Source organism: Rhinopithecus roxellana, chromosome 8 (genome assembly GCF_007565055.1).
Source record: "Rhinopithecus roxellana isolate Shanxi Qingling chromosome 8, ASM756505v1, whole genome shotgun sequence".
NCBI lineage: Eukaryota > Metazoa > Chordata > Mammalia > Primates > Cercopithecidae > Rhinopithecus > Rhinopithecus roxellana.
Genome location: NC_044556.1, coordinates 48,898,403 through 48,910,037, shown reverse-complemented (window position 1 = coordinate 48,910,037; position 11,635 = coordinate 48,898,403). Strand labels below are relative to the sequence as shown.

Below are 11,635 nucleotides of genomic sequence, written 5' to 3'. Positions count from 1 at the left end.
AGCATTCTTGCTACTAATAACTGCAGGGCGTTATTGAGGTTGTAAAAGACCTTCCAAGATGAGCTTGAAAACTAGTGGAGGAGAACATCACAGAAAAACCACACCTCACTAAACTTCAGAGGAAACCAGAATCATATTGAATAATGAAGATGGCTATTACCTAAGCAGACATCAATACAGCCACATGCACAAAAAATAACTCAAGCAATCTAGCTAGTATAAGTTTAACATATATGTATGTCAGAGTTAACATTTATGGAGTGCTTACTATGCAGCAGACATTGTATTAAGCACTTTATACACATTACATCTTATATATGGGAGATGTGGACAAGCCTAGAAAATCTAAACATCATGTAATAGGCCTGTTCATTTTGGTATGAAATGAAATAAATGAAAAGATATGGGTAGAGATGTAAACACAGACTCCAGCATTCAAGGATTTGACATAACTAGCTGTGACTATTCATGGGCAACCCTTAAAGTAAAGGGGTTAAGTTGTAATTTTCTCAGATTTGGATTGACTTATGGTGGGCAATGACTCTCCTTCAGCTTTGGGTAGAGAATTGTTCACTGCTACTGTCTACATCTCAGTACACCTTGATTGTTCTATGTGTTTCATTGAGTTTGTCATTTTTTTTTTTGAGACGGAGTTTCACTCTTGTCGCCCAGGCTGTAGTGCAGTGGCACGATCTCGGCTCACTGCAAGCTCCACCTCCCGGGTTCAAGTGATTCTCCTGCTTCAGCCTCCCCAGTAGCTAGGATTACAGGCGCCCGCCACCATGCCTGGCTAATTTTTTGTATGTTTAATAGAGATGGAGTTTCGCCATGTTGGGCAGGCTGATCTCAAACTCCTGACCTCAGGTGATCCGCCTGCCTCGGCCTCCCAAAGTGCAGGGATTACAGGTGTGAGCCACGGTGCCCAGCCAAGTCATCGTTCGTTTGAAGTTACGCGTTTCTGAATTATAGGGGTACAGTATAAACTATTGTTTAACCAACAGTTTGAAGATCTGCAAATGTCTTCAGAAGTATAAATATTCACAAATGGAAAGTGTCTCCTGACTTTAGAGAAATGCAGAAGTACCCCATTGGGTATGAATAAGTTCTCCAGAGTCTCTCTTTAATCTAGTTCTAGGGTAGGATAGAGGTGGAGCCAGAAGGGTCTGTGTCTGCAGTTGTGTCAGTGTTACCCTTCTTCAGCCTCCTGCACAGTGAGTGACCGCCAAGGATTATTCAGGGTTTGGGAATAGAGAATTGTAAAATGTATTTTAGATGGTCCAACCTTTTTTCAAAATCCTCTTCAAAGGAAAACTAGCCTCTTCCTCACCATTCCCTGCTGTGCTGAGGAAGAGGACCTGATGTTCCTTGAAGGAGAGTGGCCATTTCTATACCACAAGAGCCTACTCTGCCCTATGACTGGATGCCTGGCCAACCCCCGACATTAAGGCAGCAAGCAACCCCAGTACTGCACAAAGTTCTGCAGCAACAGAAGTGATGATTAAATAGGGCAGTGGATTCTCTTGGGAATGTGAACTGGGAAATTCCAAAAAACAATCAGTCAGTATTATGAGGAGTATCAGGAAGAACACAGAAGAGCAGCCAAGGCATGCTCGCAGTGAACAGCACGGAGATGAAGGGCCACCTCAGTGTTAGATCCTTCCAGTGGCCATGTAACATTTCACTCACCGGGAGGCCACTGCTGCCAGATGCTCCTGTGATGTACCTCTCTCTCATTGCCACAGGTATGCTGCAACAAGCCCCCAGTGACTAAGGTAGCCTGAAGGAGTGTCAGTTCCTGGAAAACAAAAAATCACTGTACTGTCAGAGGTAGTCACTTAGTTAGTGCTACTCAAAGTGTGGTCCAAGGACCAGTGGAATCCATCACTGTTCCAGTGTGCAGAAATGAAGCATAGAAACAGAATAAGCATTTGGAAACCTTTAAATAGGAATTTGACCTTGCCCCAGCATCCAATTTTATGTCTGTTAAATCTAACAATAAAAAGTTGAGCTTGCATTGCGTAAGTCTATGGGAGTTTTTTTCACTTCATTTTCCTAATAATTTATTTTTATTGTGTTTTATGAAAGCATCGGTCAGTATGTGAAGGACTGTCACGTATTTTAAATACTGTCAAGTATTTAAAAACTGGTGCTTCACAACCGACAGTTTGAGGAGCACTGATCTAGTCCCGTTTACAAACGTGATTTCTTGACCCATTCGTGGGTAGTAATCCGTTAAGGCGTCACAAAATTAATTTGTGTGGATACCAGCATTAACAAAAGAATAGAATAAAAAGTATCAGGGTACATTGCATGAATTCAGGGTTAAATACTTTTTTGTGAAATTTTTATATTAGAAAGTATATGCAAATACATATACACATACACACTTCTGTATTTTTGCATGTACACAAAACAGAAAAAGGAACCTGGGATGCCCATGTTTTGTTGTAAATGATACTTCTGCTTTTCCAATAGTTGTAAGGAAAATGTCTGCACATCTTTGGAAAACTATGTGTTGTCCATCGCACACCCTTCTGCTATCTTTTATCTGATTTGGATTCTATGGGAGCTATTTCACAACTTTGTAAACTGTAACTAGCTGATAGCATTGCAAAATAATTGTTGTCTGTAAACATTCAAGTTTTGTCCCTCTGGTAGAGGTTCAATTGACTCCCACTCCCTCTGTGGAAAAAGTCAGTTTTGCCCTTTTTTTGTGCATTCATTTCAATATTCTTGATCTATACATGTTCTTTGTATTCTCTTTTGAGCCAGTTAGTCATAATATCTGCCTAGTTCTTTCACTGATTGAGTTATACAAAATCTCTAACATATGTTCATGTTCAATCTGTATGAGTCATGATTCTATCTTTTTTTTTTTTGAAAATTACCTTTTAACGTAGGTCACAGTAGAGTTTTCATGCATCAGGTGGCAGTGTTTGTTCAAACTTAGGTCAACTGATCAAATGGGATACCTCGACAGGAAGGCAAGCCTGGATCCCTAGCAAGGCAGAGGGACTTCCTGGTTTAACTCTGTGCTGTTGCCTAGAGGAATCAAACGGAAGGGGAAAATTTTATTGTGAAAGACCACATGCCAGCAATGATTTTAATTGCTGCTCTGTAAGATCCCTCCCACGTTTTGTTCCCATGATGTTTGAAATACACACCTCTTTTACTACAGCTCAGAAAAATCTGAAGACACAAATGAATGTGGACTACGCAAATTAGAAGTACAAGGTCTCAGACATAGCAAGAAAGAACACCAGCCTGAGAATCAAAAATTTAGGTTCTAGGCCCAACTTGATCCCTAATTAGCTGTATGATTTGATTTTAAGCATGTTGACTTAGCTTCTCTGGGCCTCATATTCTTTATCTGTACATTGATTTACCTTAAGCTGGTAGCTTTCAATTTCTTTTCAGGCACAACAACTTTTCTTTTTTTCAAAAGAAAGATTGCACACAGTTTTAATGTGCGAAACAAGATAACAACTCTGGTTTAGTAGGGTGTCTGCTTGGTTTCAACTCCTCCACTATGGTGGCCTCTAATCATAGGGGCCCCTCAGAATTCTGAGGATTCCATGACGCACAGTCTGAGAAGCATGGAATCCAAGAGCACTAACACTCTTCCTAATGCTGCGATGTTGCAGTCAATTACTTTGTCTCTGGCTTAAGAGCATTCAAAATCTTTTCCAAGTTGTTCCACCCTTTCCTTCCTTGCCCCATCCCCACCCTGTTGACTATCTCCAATTTTAGCTCTGACCTTTAAAGTCCTTGTTCTAGCTTCAGTTCCTTCAACTGCTGGGATCCACCCCATAGCTTTGGTCCAAAACTAAACGTATGGGATGTATTCCACTGTATTCTAATGATCTGTTTAATTATCTGCTTCCCCCACCAGACTGAATTCCCTGAGAGTGGAAGTCTTGTCTTCTCACCTTTGTCTCCCAGGTCCAGTGCCATGACTCGCCCTCTTCTCTATTCTCAGTTCATGTTCAATCTGTATGAGTCATGATTCTATCTTTTTTTTTTTTTTTTGAAAATTACCTTTTAACGTAAGTCACAGTAGAGTTTTCATGCATCAGGTGGCAGTGTTTGTTCAAACTTAGGTCAACTGATCAAATGGGATACCTCGACAGGAAGGCAAGCCTGGATCCCTAGCAAGGCAGAGGGACTTCCTGGTTTAACTTTGTGCTGTTGCCTAGAGGAATCAAAAGGAAGGGGAAAATTTTATTGTGAAAGACCACATGCCAGCAATGATTTTAATTGCTGCTCTGTAAGATCCCTCCCACGTTTTGTTCCCATGATGTTTGAAATACACACCTCTTTTACTACAGCTCAGAAAAATCTGAAGATACAAATGAATGTGGACTATGCAAATTAGAACTCACACACTGTCTGAGTTCTCTCCTCTACCCTACCTATGTATGTTCTACTCAGATCTCTCTCCTCAATTTTAGCCTCTCATGTACAACTACTTTCCAGACAATTCCACTTTGGGTAGCTCATAGGCTCTTCAAAAGCAACACATCCAGTTCTATAGCTTCCATTCAGAATCTTCACCTTCTCCTAAAGTCCTATCTCAAGGAAAGATGCTGCAATCTACCTGCTGCCCAAGCCAGAAATCCTTGACACCTTACTTTCTTTCATTTCCACTTCCACATCCAACCCTTTAATTCCACCTCCTACTATTTCTGAATCCAGCTACACTTTTTTTAGAGATGGAGTCTTGCTATGTTGTCCACACTAGATTTAAGTGATCCCCCTGTCTCAGCCTCCTGAGGAGCTGGAGCTACACGTGTGTGCCACAGCACCAATGATCTATGTCTTTCCATTTCCACGACTGTTGCCCAGGTTAAGATCACATGGTTAATAACAGATCATTTTGATGGTGCTTCCAAGGTGCCAACTTGGAACATTAGATCCTTCAATGTGCATATCTGCTCTGGTTATTACTGTAGCCCCATTTTATCATTAAGGAAACTGAAGTTTAAAGAGAATAAATAATTTACCCAAGCTGGTAAGTGTTGGAGCTGAGAATTTAGTCCCTTTCTCTCCAGTGCCAATACTCCAGCCCTTAACTGTAATATTACAACTGAAATATTAACTGATGTTGTATCCCTACTATCAGCTTTGCCTTCTAAGTCTTTTATTCCCATTCTACAGCCCAGGGATTTTTAAGAAATAGTGATCTTACTGTGTCCGGAATTTACTCCTTCTGGTGGGTTCTGTTACAGTTCTTAAAGATAGTGTGTCCGGAGTTTCTTCCTTCCAGTGGGTACGTGGTCTCACTGACTCGAGGAATGAAGCCACATACCCTCGCAGTGAGTGTTATAGCTCTTAGAGGGGCGAATCCGGAGTTGTTTGTTCCTCCCGGTGGGTTCGTGGTCTCGCTGACTTCAGGAATGAAGCCACAGAGCCTGGCGGTGAGTGTTAGCGTTCATAGGCCTCATTCGGACGCGAAGAGTGAGCAAGATTTATTATGGAGAGCGAAAAAACAAGGCTTCCACCCGGAAACGACCCCCAGCAGGTTGCAGCTGCTGGTTAGCTGGGTGCCTGCGGTGGGGGGGGGGGGGGGGGGGAGCTTTTATGCCCTTATTTGTCCCCGCCCACATCCTGCTGATTGGTCCATTTTACAGAGAGCTGATTGGTTCATTTTACAGAGTGCTGATTGGTCCATTTTTACAGAGTGCATTTACAATCTTTTAGCTAGACGCAGAGCACTGATTGGTGTGTTTACAATCCTCTAGCTAGACAGAAAAGTTCTCCAAGTCCCCCACTCCCCCAGAAATGTCCAGCTGGCTTCACCTCTCATTATCATGTGTCGTCCACTTAAAATTCTTCATTATTTTTCCTTTGCCCAGGGATACAATAGAAATGTGTTAATATCTCACTACGCCCTTCATTATCTGTGTCTGGTGTCTTTTCTTGCTACTCTCACCCTTGGCTTCAGTCATACTGAACCATTTATGATATGGGGGGCATATATTACAGTATTTTCCTTTCATCCTCAATATCTTATTTTTCCTCTGCTTGAGAAATTCTTTATTTCCCCAAACTCTTTACCCAGCCAGCTCCTAGTTATACTTCAGTTCTCAGCTCAGAAATGTTCAACTCTAAGAAACACTCTGTGCCTATTGCTGTTCCCAGAGCACCGTGTATCTTCTGAAGCTACCATTGTGACTCTACATTATAAATGCTTGTGTATTTGTCCGTATCCTCCCCCAGTACAAGCTCCCAGAGGGAGACTACTTTTGATTTATTCAGCATTGCCTGTTGTCTTAACTTGGGTTCCTTAGAAGCAGACACTGAGATGAGAATTCTTACTCAAGTGATTTACTGAGGGTGAAATTCATATGAGTGAGGGAAACTGGATAGGGCTGGAGAGATCAATCAAGCTGTGGGTCTAGCCTCAGCCTGATTCCAGGGGGCACTTTGGAGCTTGAATGACATCACAGAGTCAGCCCACTTGAGACAAGGGGACTGCTGCTTTTATTCCCATCCCTAACAACCGGACATTGGCTGCAAGCTGCCCCTAGAGTGTGTGTGTGTGTATGTGTGTGTGGTGGGGGGATGAAGGTAGCATAACCTCCCAGGCATCCAGGCATCACTGGGGGGAGTGCTTCCCTGCTGCAGGGCTCCAGAGAAGGGTGCAAGTGTGAGTCCTTAGTAGCTGGGGGATGGGTGCTCCGCCAGACAGCAGGAATCTACTACATACCCCAGCCGCTAGAAAATGTCCTACCACATCACACTCAATACATGCCAAAGAAAGAAATGATAGAACTTTTTCAACCACCTATTTCTCATTTATTCCCGGCTGAATGATTTTTCTAGTAGATTAGATTCTCTAATATTCCCAATCTTGATTTTTTTTTAAAGTCTCTCAATTTTCTTCCACCTTTCCTAAACACTAATCACTTTATAAGATTTCCAAACTTGGGTAACTCTAGTTTCTCAGCTCACGTGCTTCATTAAGTTCTAGACAAACATGAGCACGGCCATTAATATTTCTACAACTTAATTAGTTGAGGTCTGACTGGTTACTGGTCAGAATGTACACATCTTCTCAAATTGAGTGGGACTTATGGGGAGAAGGTTTCTGTCAATTATGGGAAAATTTGATTTTTAAAAAATTAATTTTTTGTTTGTTTTGTTTTGTTTTGTTTTGAAACGGAGTCTCGCTCTGTCCCCGAGGCTGGAGTGGAGTGGCGTGATCTCAGCTCACTGCAAGCCCCGCCTCCCGGGTTCACGCCATTATCCTGCCTCAGCCTCCCCACTAGCTGGGACTACAGGCGCCCGCCACCACGACAGGCTAATTTTTTGCATTTTTAGTAGAGACAGGGTTTCACTGTGTTAGCCAGGATGGTCTCGATCTCCTGACCTTGTGATCCACCCACCTTGGCCTCCCAAAGTGCTGGGATTACAGGCGTGAGCCACTGTGCCCAGCCTGGAAAATTTGATTTTTAAACCATTTGTCTAGAACAATTTACTCCAAAATATCTACCTATATACCTTGGGGGTCGACCCAGAGAGATCTGTGAATTCTCTGTAATCCATGAATACATATTCCAGGCTGTGTGCCCTTACCTCTGGCATTCAGCTGCCACCTGCTCAGATGGATGGACACCAGCAGCCTCCTCCCTGATGGCGAAGTTGGACCACATGGAGGGAAGACGACTTCTTCCCACAAGAAGGTTCCCTTCTGCTCAAGTGGACTGGAGACCTGAGCTTATTCCTCAAGGAAATTTTCTCTCTGGAAGAAGTCCAACCCAATCAGACTCAGACAAAAGGTAAGAGTCTTAAAGATAGAGATCGGGTCCTGTTCTTCTTTACATAAAAACTAATAATATCTCACACTCAACTGTTTAAAAGTGCTTTCACATATTGTATCTCATCTGATCCTCAATAAAATCCCACCTATGAGAAAACTGAGACATCTAGCAGTCAAGTGACTCACCTAAGATCACACCTAAGACCAACAAATGGCAGAGCTGTGATTCAAACCCAGGATCTCTGATGCCAAATATGAAGGTCTTTTCAGAGTACCCTGCTGTGTAACACAAGGCCTGGCTTACTCTATGCCCCTCATTAGCTTTTCGTTGAGTTGAATTACCTATGGCTTCTGTTATTCGTGTCCAGTGCACCCCTTCTTTAGATAACAAAAAGTAGATGATGGACTAGTCTGTGTCAGCTAAAGCATTGTGCCAATGAGGTCCAGGTCATTGGTTCAACTCCCAAAAGACCAGTTACCTTTGCCTCAAGATGGCAGTAAGCTTAGTTCTGCTGATACAGGCCACTGCCCTAATCACTCATTTTGCCTATGAGTCAACATCAGAGAATGGCAAAAGGATTTGGATAGAGCAGAGCAAGTTCATTACTAATTCTAGAGGGACATGGGGAAGAAAATCTTATTGCTTTTATTTTTGCCCAGGAAAAGGGATAGTGCATCACTGGACTTAGCCGTAGAAGGCTCTGGGTTGATACATGTGGAGTTGAATTCAGTGACTTGAGTGGATCTGACCCAGAAAGGCTTCATGAGGAGGGGGTGTGCCAGGCTGAAGTGAGAAAAAGGGCTGGGAAGAAATGACCAGCTGGAAAGGCCAGTCCAGCACCGCCAAAGTCTTCAAACAGAAGGCTGCAGGGGACATTTTCTGCTAGAGATAACTTGAAGACTTTGAGGAGTAGGAAAGTGTCATGGTTCTGGAGGCTAAATTTAAAATCCAGAGCCCCAAATAAAACCTTCACTCAGGTTCTCTTCTTCCATTCCTATAACCTAGCCTATGGTGCTGACAAGGAAGCAAATACTTAAAAACTGCAGAGCTCTTATTATCAATAATTGTTATACCATTCAATGCAATAAACACTGACAAGCCTGTTTTGCATCCACTGCTGTACAACATGCTGGGGCTGGGGTTCATGAAATCTCTGACCATAAGTTATCATCCAAGGAGTAAAATGATTGTAGTACATTATACAGATCAAGCAAAAGTAAGTTCTACTTAGTGACTGCTCTGAGAGTTTAAAGGGAAAAGTTGACTATGGTCAGATTCCTTTGGAAGAACTTCTCAGGAGGGGACTGAGTTAGTCTTTGAAGAACTGGCAGGATCTGAATCTGAAGGTGGAGGGAGGTAGAAAGAGGATTCATCCCCTGAATCCAGTGCCCCACATACCTCCTTTGGGCCCACCTTACTGTTTCAGCCATTGCTATAGCAACCAGCTATGAGCAAGTGAAACCTGGCAGAGCCGTGTCTTTGGATGCAGAGAGCAGTGCTCACCTTCTGTTCCTGGTTTCTGTGCCACATCTGCCTGCAGGAACCTGCTCGACCATTCTGATACACATGCAAACCCGAGAGTATGGGGAAGTTAACAACCAAAGGACAATACTTGATCAGTGGGAGCAGACACTGGTAGATTAATACTTCCCTCTTCCACCTTGCAGGCTGCCAAGTCTGAGATGCATTCTACAGGGGCTTCATAGCCTTCTAAGTAGGACTGAGCTCTGGTTGCCCACAACGATGATCCGATAAAGTCATCATGGATTGGCTTCTCCTTCTTCCTTCTTTCAGCCTTCACAGACCTCAAAGGTCCCAATCCTACTTCTTAGCATAACTCCCCCAATTCAACCACCTGTATGAGCCATTTTTTGGGAGGGAACATGAACTAAAGTTAAAAATGGGCATGTTGCTTTTCCCTATATCCCTGAAAAGTAACTTCCAGAGAAAGGAGAAAGCTGAACAACGTGGCACAGGGAAAAGGTGCAGATTCTCTTTACTACACCTCCCAAACCCCTAACTGGCTCCCACCTTTTGATCAATCCTTTGGGGACTTCACTTAGAGCCACCAGGGGTCTTTAAAGAGCTCCCTGAAGCCTGAGTGATGGGAAGCCTCACACCCATGTGGTAGGGGACATTTCACTGAGAGTGACGCAGCCAAGCCCTCTTCTCCTTCCCCAATTCCTTCAGACATCTCTGAAAGTTGAAAGGGGTTCTTGCGTTCCCAGGCCAAGGACTGCAGGGAAGGAGGTAGCTGACCCTTAGCCTCCCTGAAACATCCTTTGTGGGACTCCCATCCCTACCACCTCTTTAAGTTCTCAGACCTCAGCACTGGGCTGGGATCTTCCCAGGACCACCAACCCACCCAGCCCCAGAGTATATCCACCAGAAGCCATGCTCAGAAGCTGGCCTGATCTTGGTAATAGTCCTGACTCTTTCCAAGCATAGACCATGCTGGGTTTTATGCCTCACAAGTGAAGTGTGATAACAAGAACTTGGAGAGGATCTAAAGCAACCAAAGGGCAGGGCATGGTGGCTCATGCTTGTAATCCCAGCACTCTGGGAGGCTGAAGTGGGAGGGCCACTTGGAGCAGGAGGATTGCTTGAGGCCAGAAATTCATGTTTACAGTGAGCTACAAGCTGCATTACAGCCTGAATGACAGAGCAAGATCCTGTCTGAAAAAAAAAAAAAAAAAGTAAAATAAGATAAAGCAACAAAAGGGATATGAGTTTGAAAAACAGCTTTAGGCTGCACCCTTAGAGAAGTGGGGCAACTTACCTTCTCGAAAATGCAGGAAGTGCAAAGATGCCCACTCAGCCCAGAGGACACGATATGAGAGACTGGGGCAAGACAGAACTTTCGCCTTGCGAAGACTGTGGAAGGACTTGAATTTGCTGGGGAGGTGAGACGGGAAAGATAATTGGAGAGTGTGAAGAAAGGATTGCTAAGTAGTTTTTTTCTGACAACATTTTAAAAAGTTCAGGTAGTTTAGACACGGCTGAGGCAATGCTTGGAGAGAGTCGTGGGAGTGGGCTTTTTCTTCGCAGCAATCTCTCCAGCCCTGAGTGCCCCCGTCAGATTCTACCCTTGTACACTTGAAGGCAAATGAAAGTGATAAGGAGAAGAAGGGAGAGAGGACAGCAGAGAAGGAAAGGTGAGAGAATGACATTGGTCATTGCTGTGGCACATTTCAGGTCACCCAGGCTGCCCACCTGCAGGAATCCTTACACAGTCTTCCCTGGCCTGTAATATGGGACTCTCTTCAGGGAAGCAGTATGGCCTAGGATTAAGAACATTAGCCTTGGAGTCAGACCCAAGGGTCCCAGAGCTGTTTACTGGCTAAACAACCCTTGCTCAACAAGTATTTACCTTCTGGGGCCACTGTTTCCTCATGTAGAATGGGAGCTCCATGAAGTCTGCCTTATTCTCTACAAGAGCCCTAGAGCCTCGTATTGCACCTGGCAATACATATTTGCTGAGTGAATAAATAAATCTATGAAATGAGAATAACCTTATTACTACTCCAAAGGCAGTAAAATCACGATAAGGAACGTGGATGCTGGAGCCAGACTCCCTGGATTTGAATCTGGGTTCAGCCGTTTCCATCACTGCCACTTGGCAGGTTAGTGAATCTTTCTACGCCTCTCTGTGCCTCAGTTTCCTTGTCAGTGAAATGGGGGTGATAACAGAACACCTACCTCAAAAGATTGGTGTGAGGCTTAAAACAAGTTAATGTATGTGAAATGCAGAAAATAGTGCCTGACTATGTATCAGTTCACTATTGTTATAAGGGTTAATTGACTAAATCCAGAAAAAATAGTGAGAATTTCATGTTTTATTCTATATACTTCTGAACTATTCAAATCTCTCT

At 43.5% G+C, this 11,635-nt stretch overlaps 1 long non-coding RNA gene across 1 annotated transcript; it reads right to left on the bottom strand.

Moving 5' to 3' along the window:
- Positions 1-1,686: 1,686 nt before the first annotated feature.
- Positions 1,687-4,178, bottom strand: LOC115899065. Its single transcript, XR_004058666.1, has 3 exons — positions 4,039-4,178; positions 2,889-3,042; positions 1,687-1,795 (listed from the first exon to the last, which is right to left on the bottom strand). It is a non-coding gene; the product is annotated as an uncharacterized LOC115899065 (long non-coding RNA).
- Between the last annotated feature and the right edge of the window lie 7,457 nt (positions 4,179-11,635).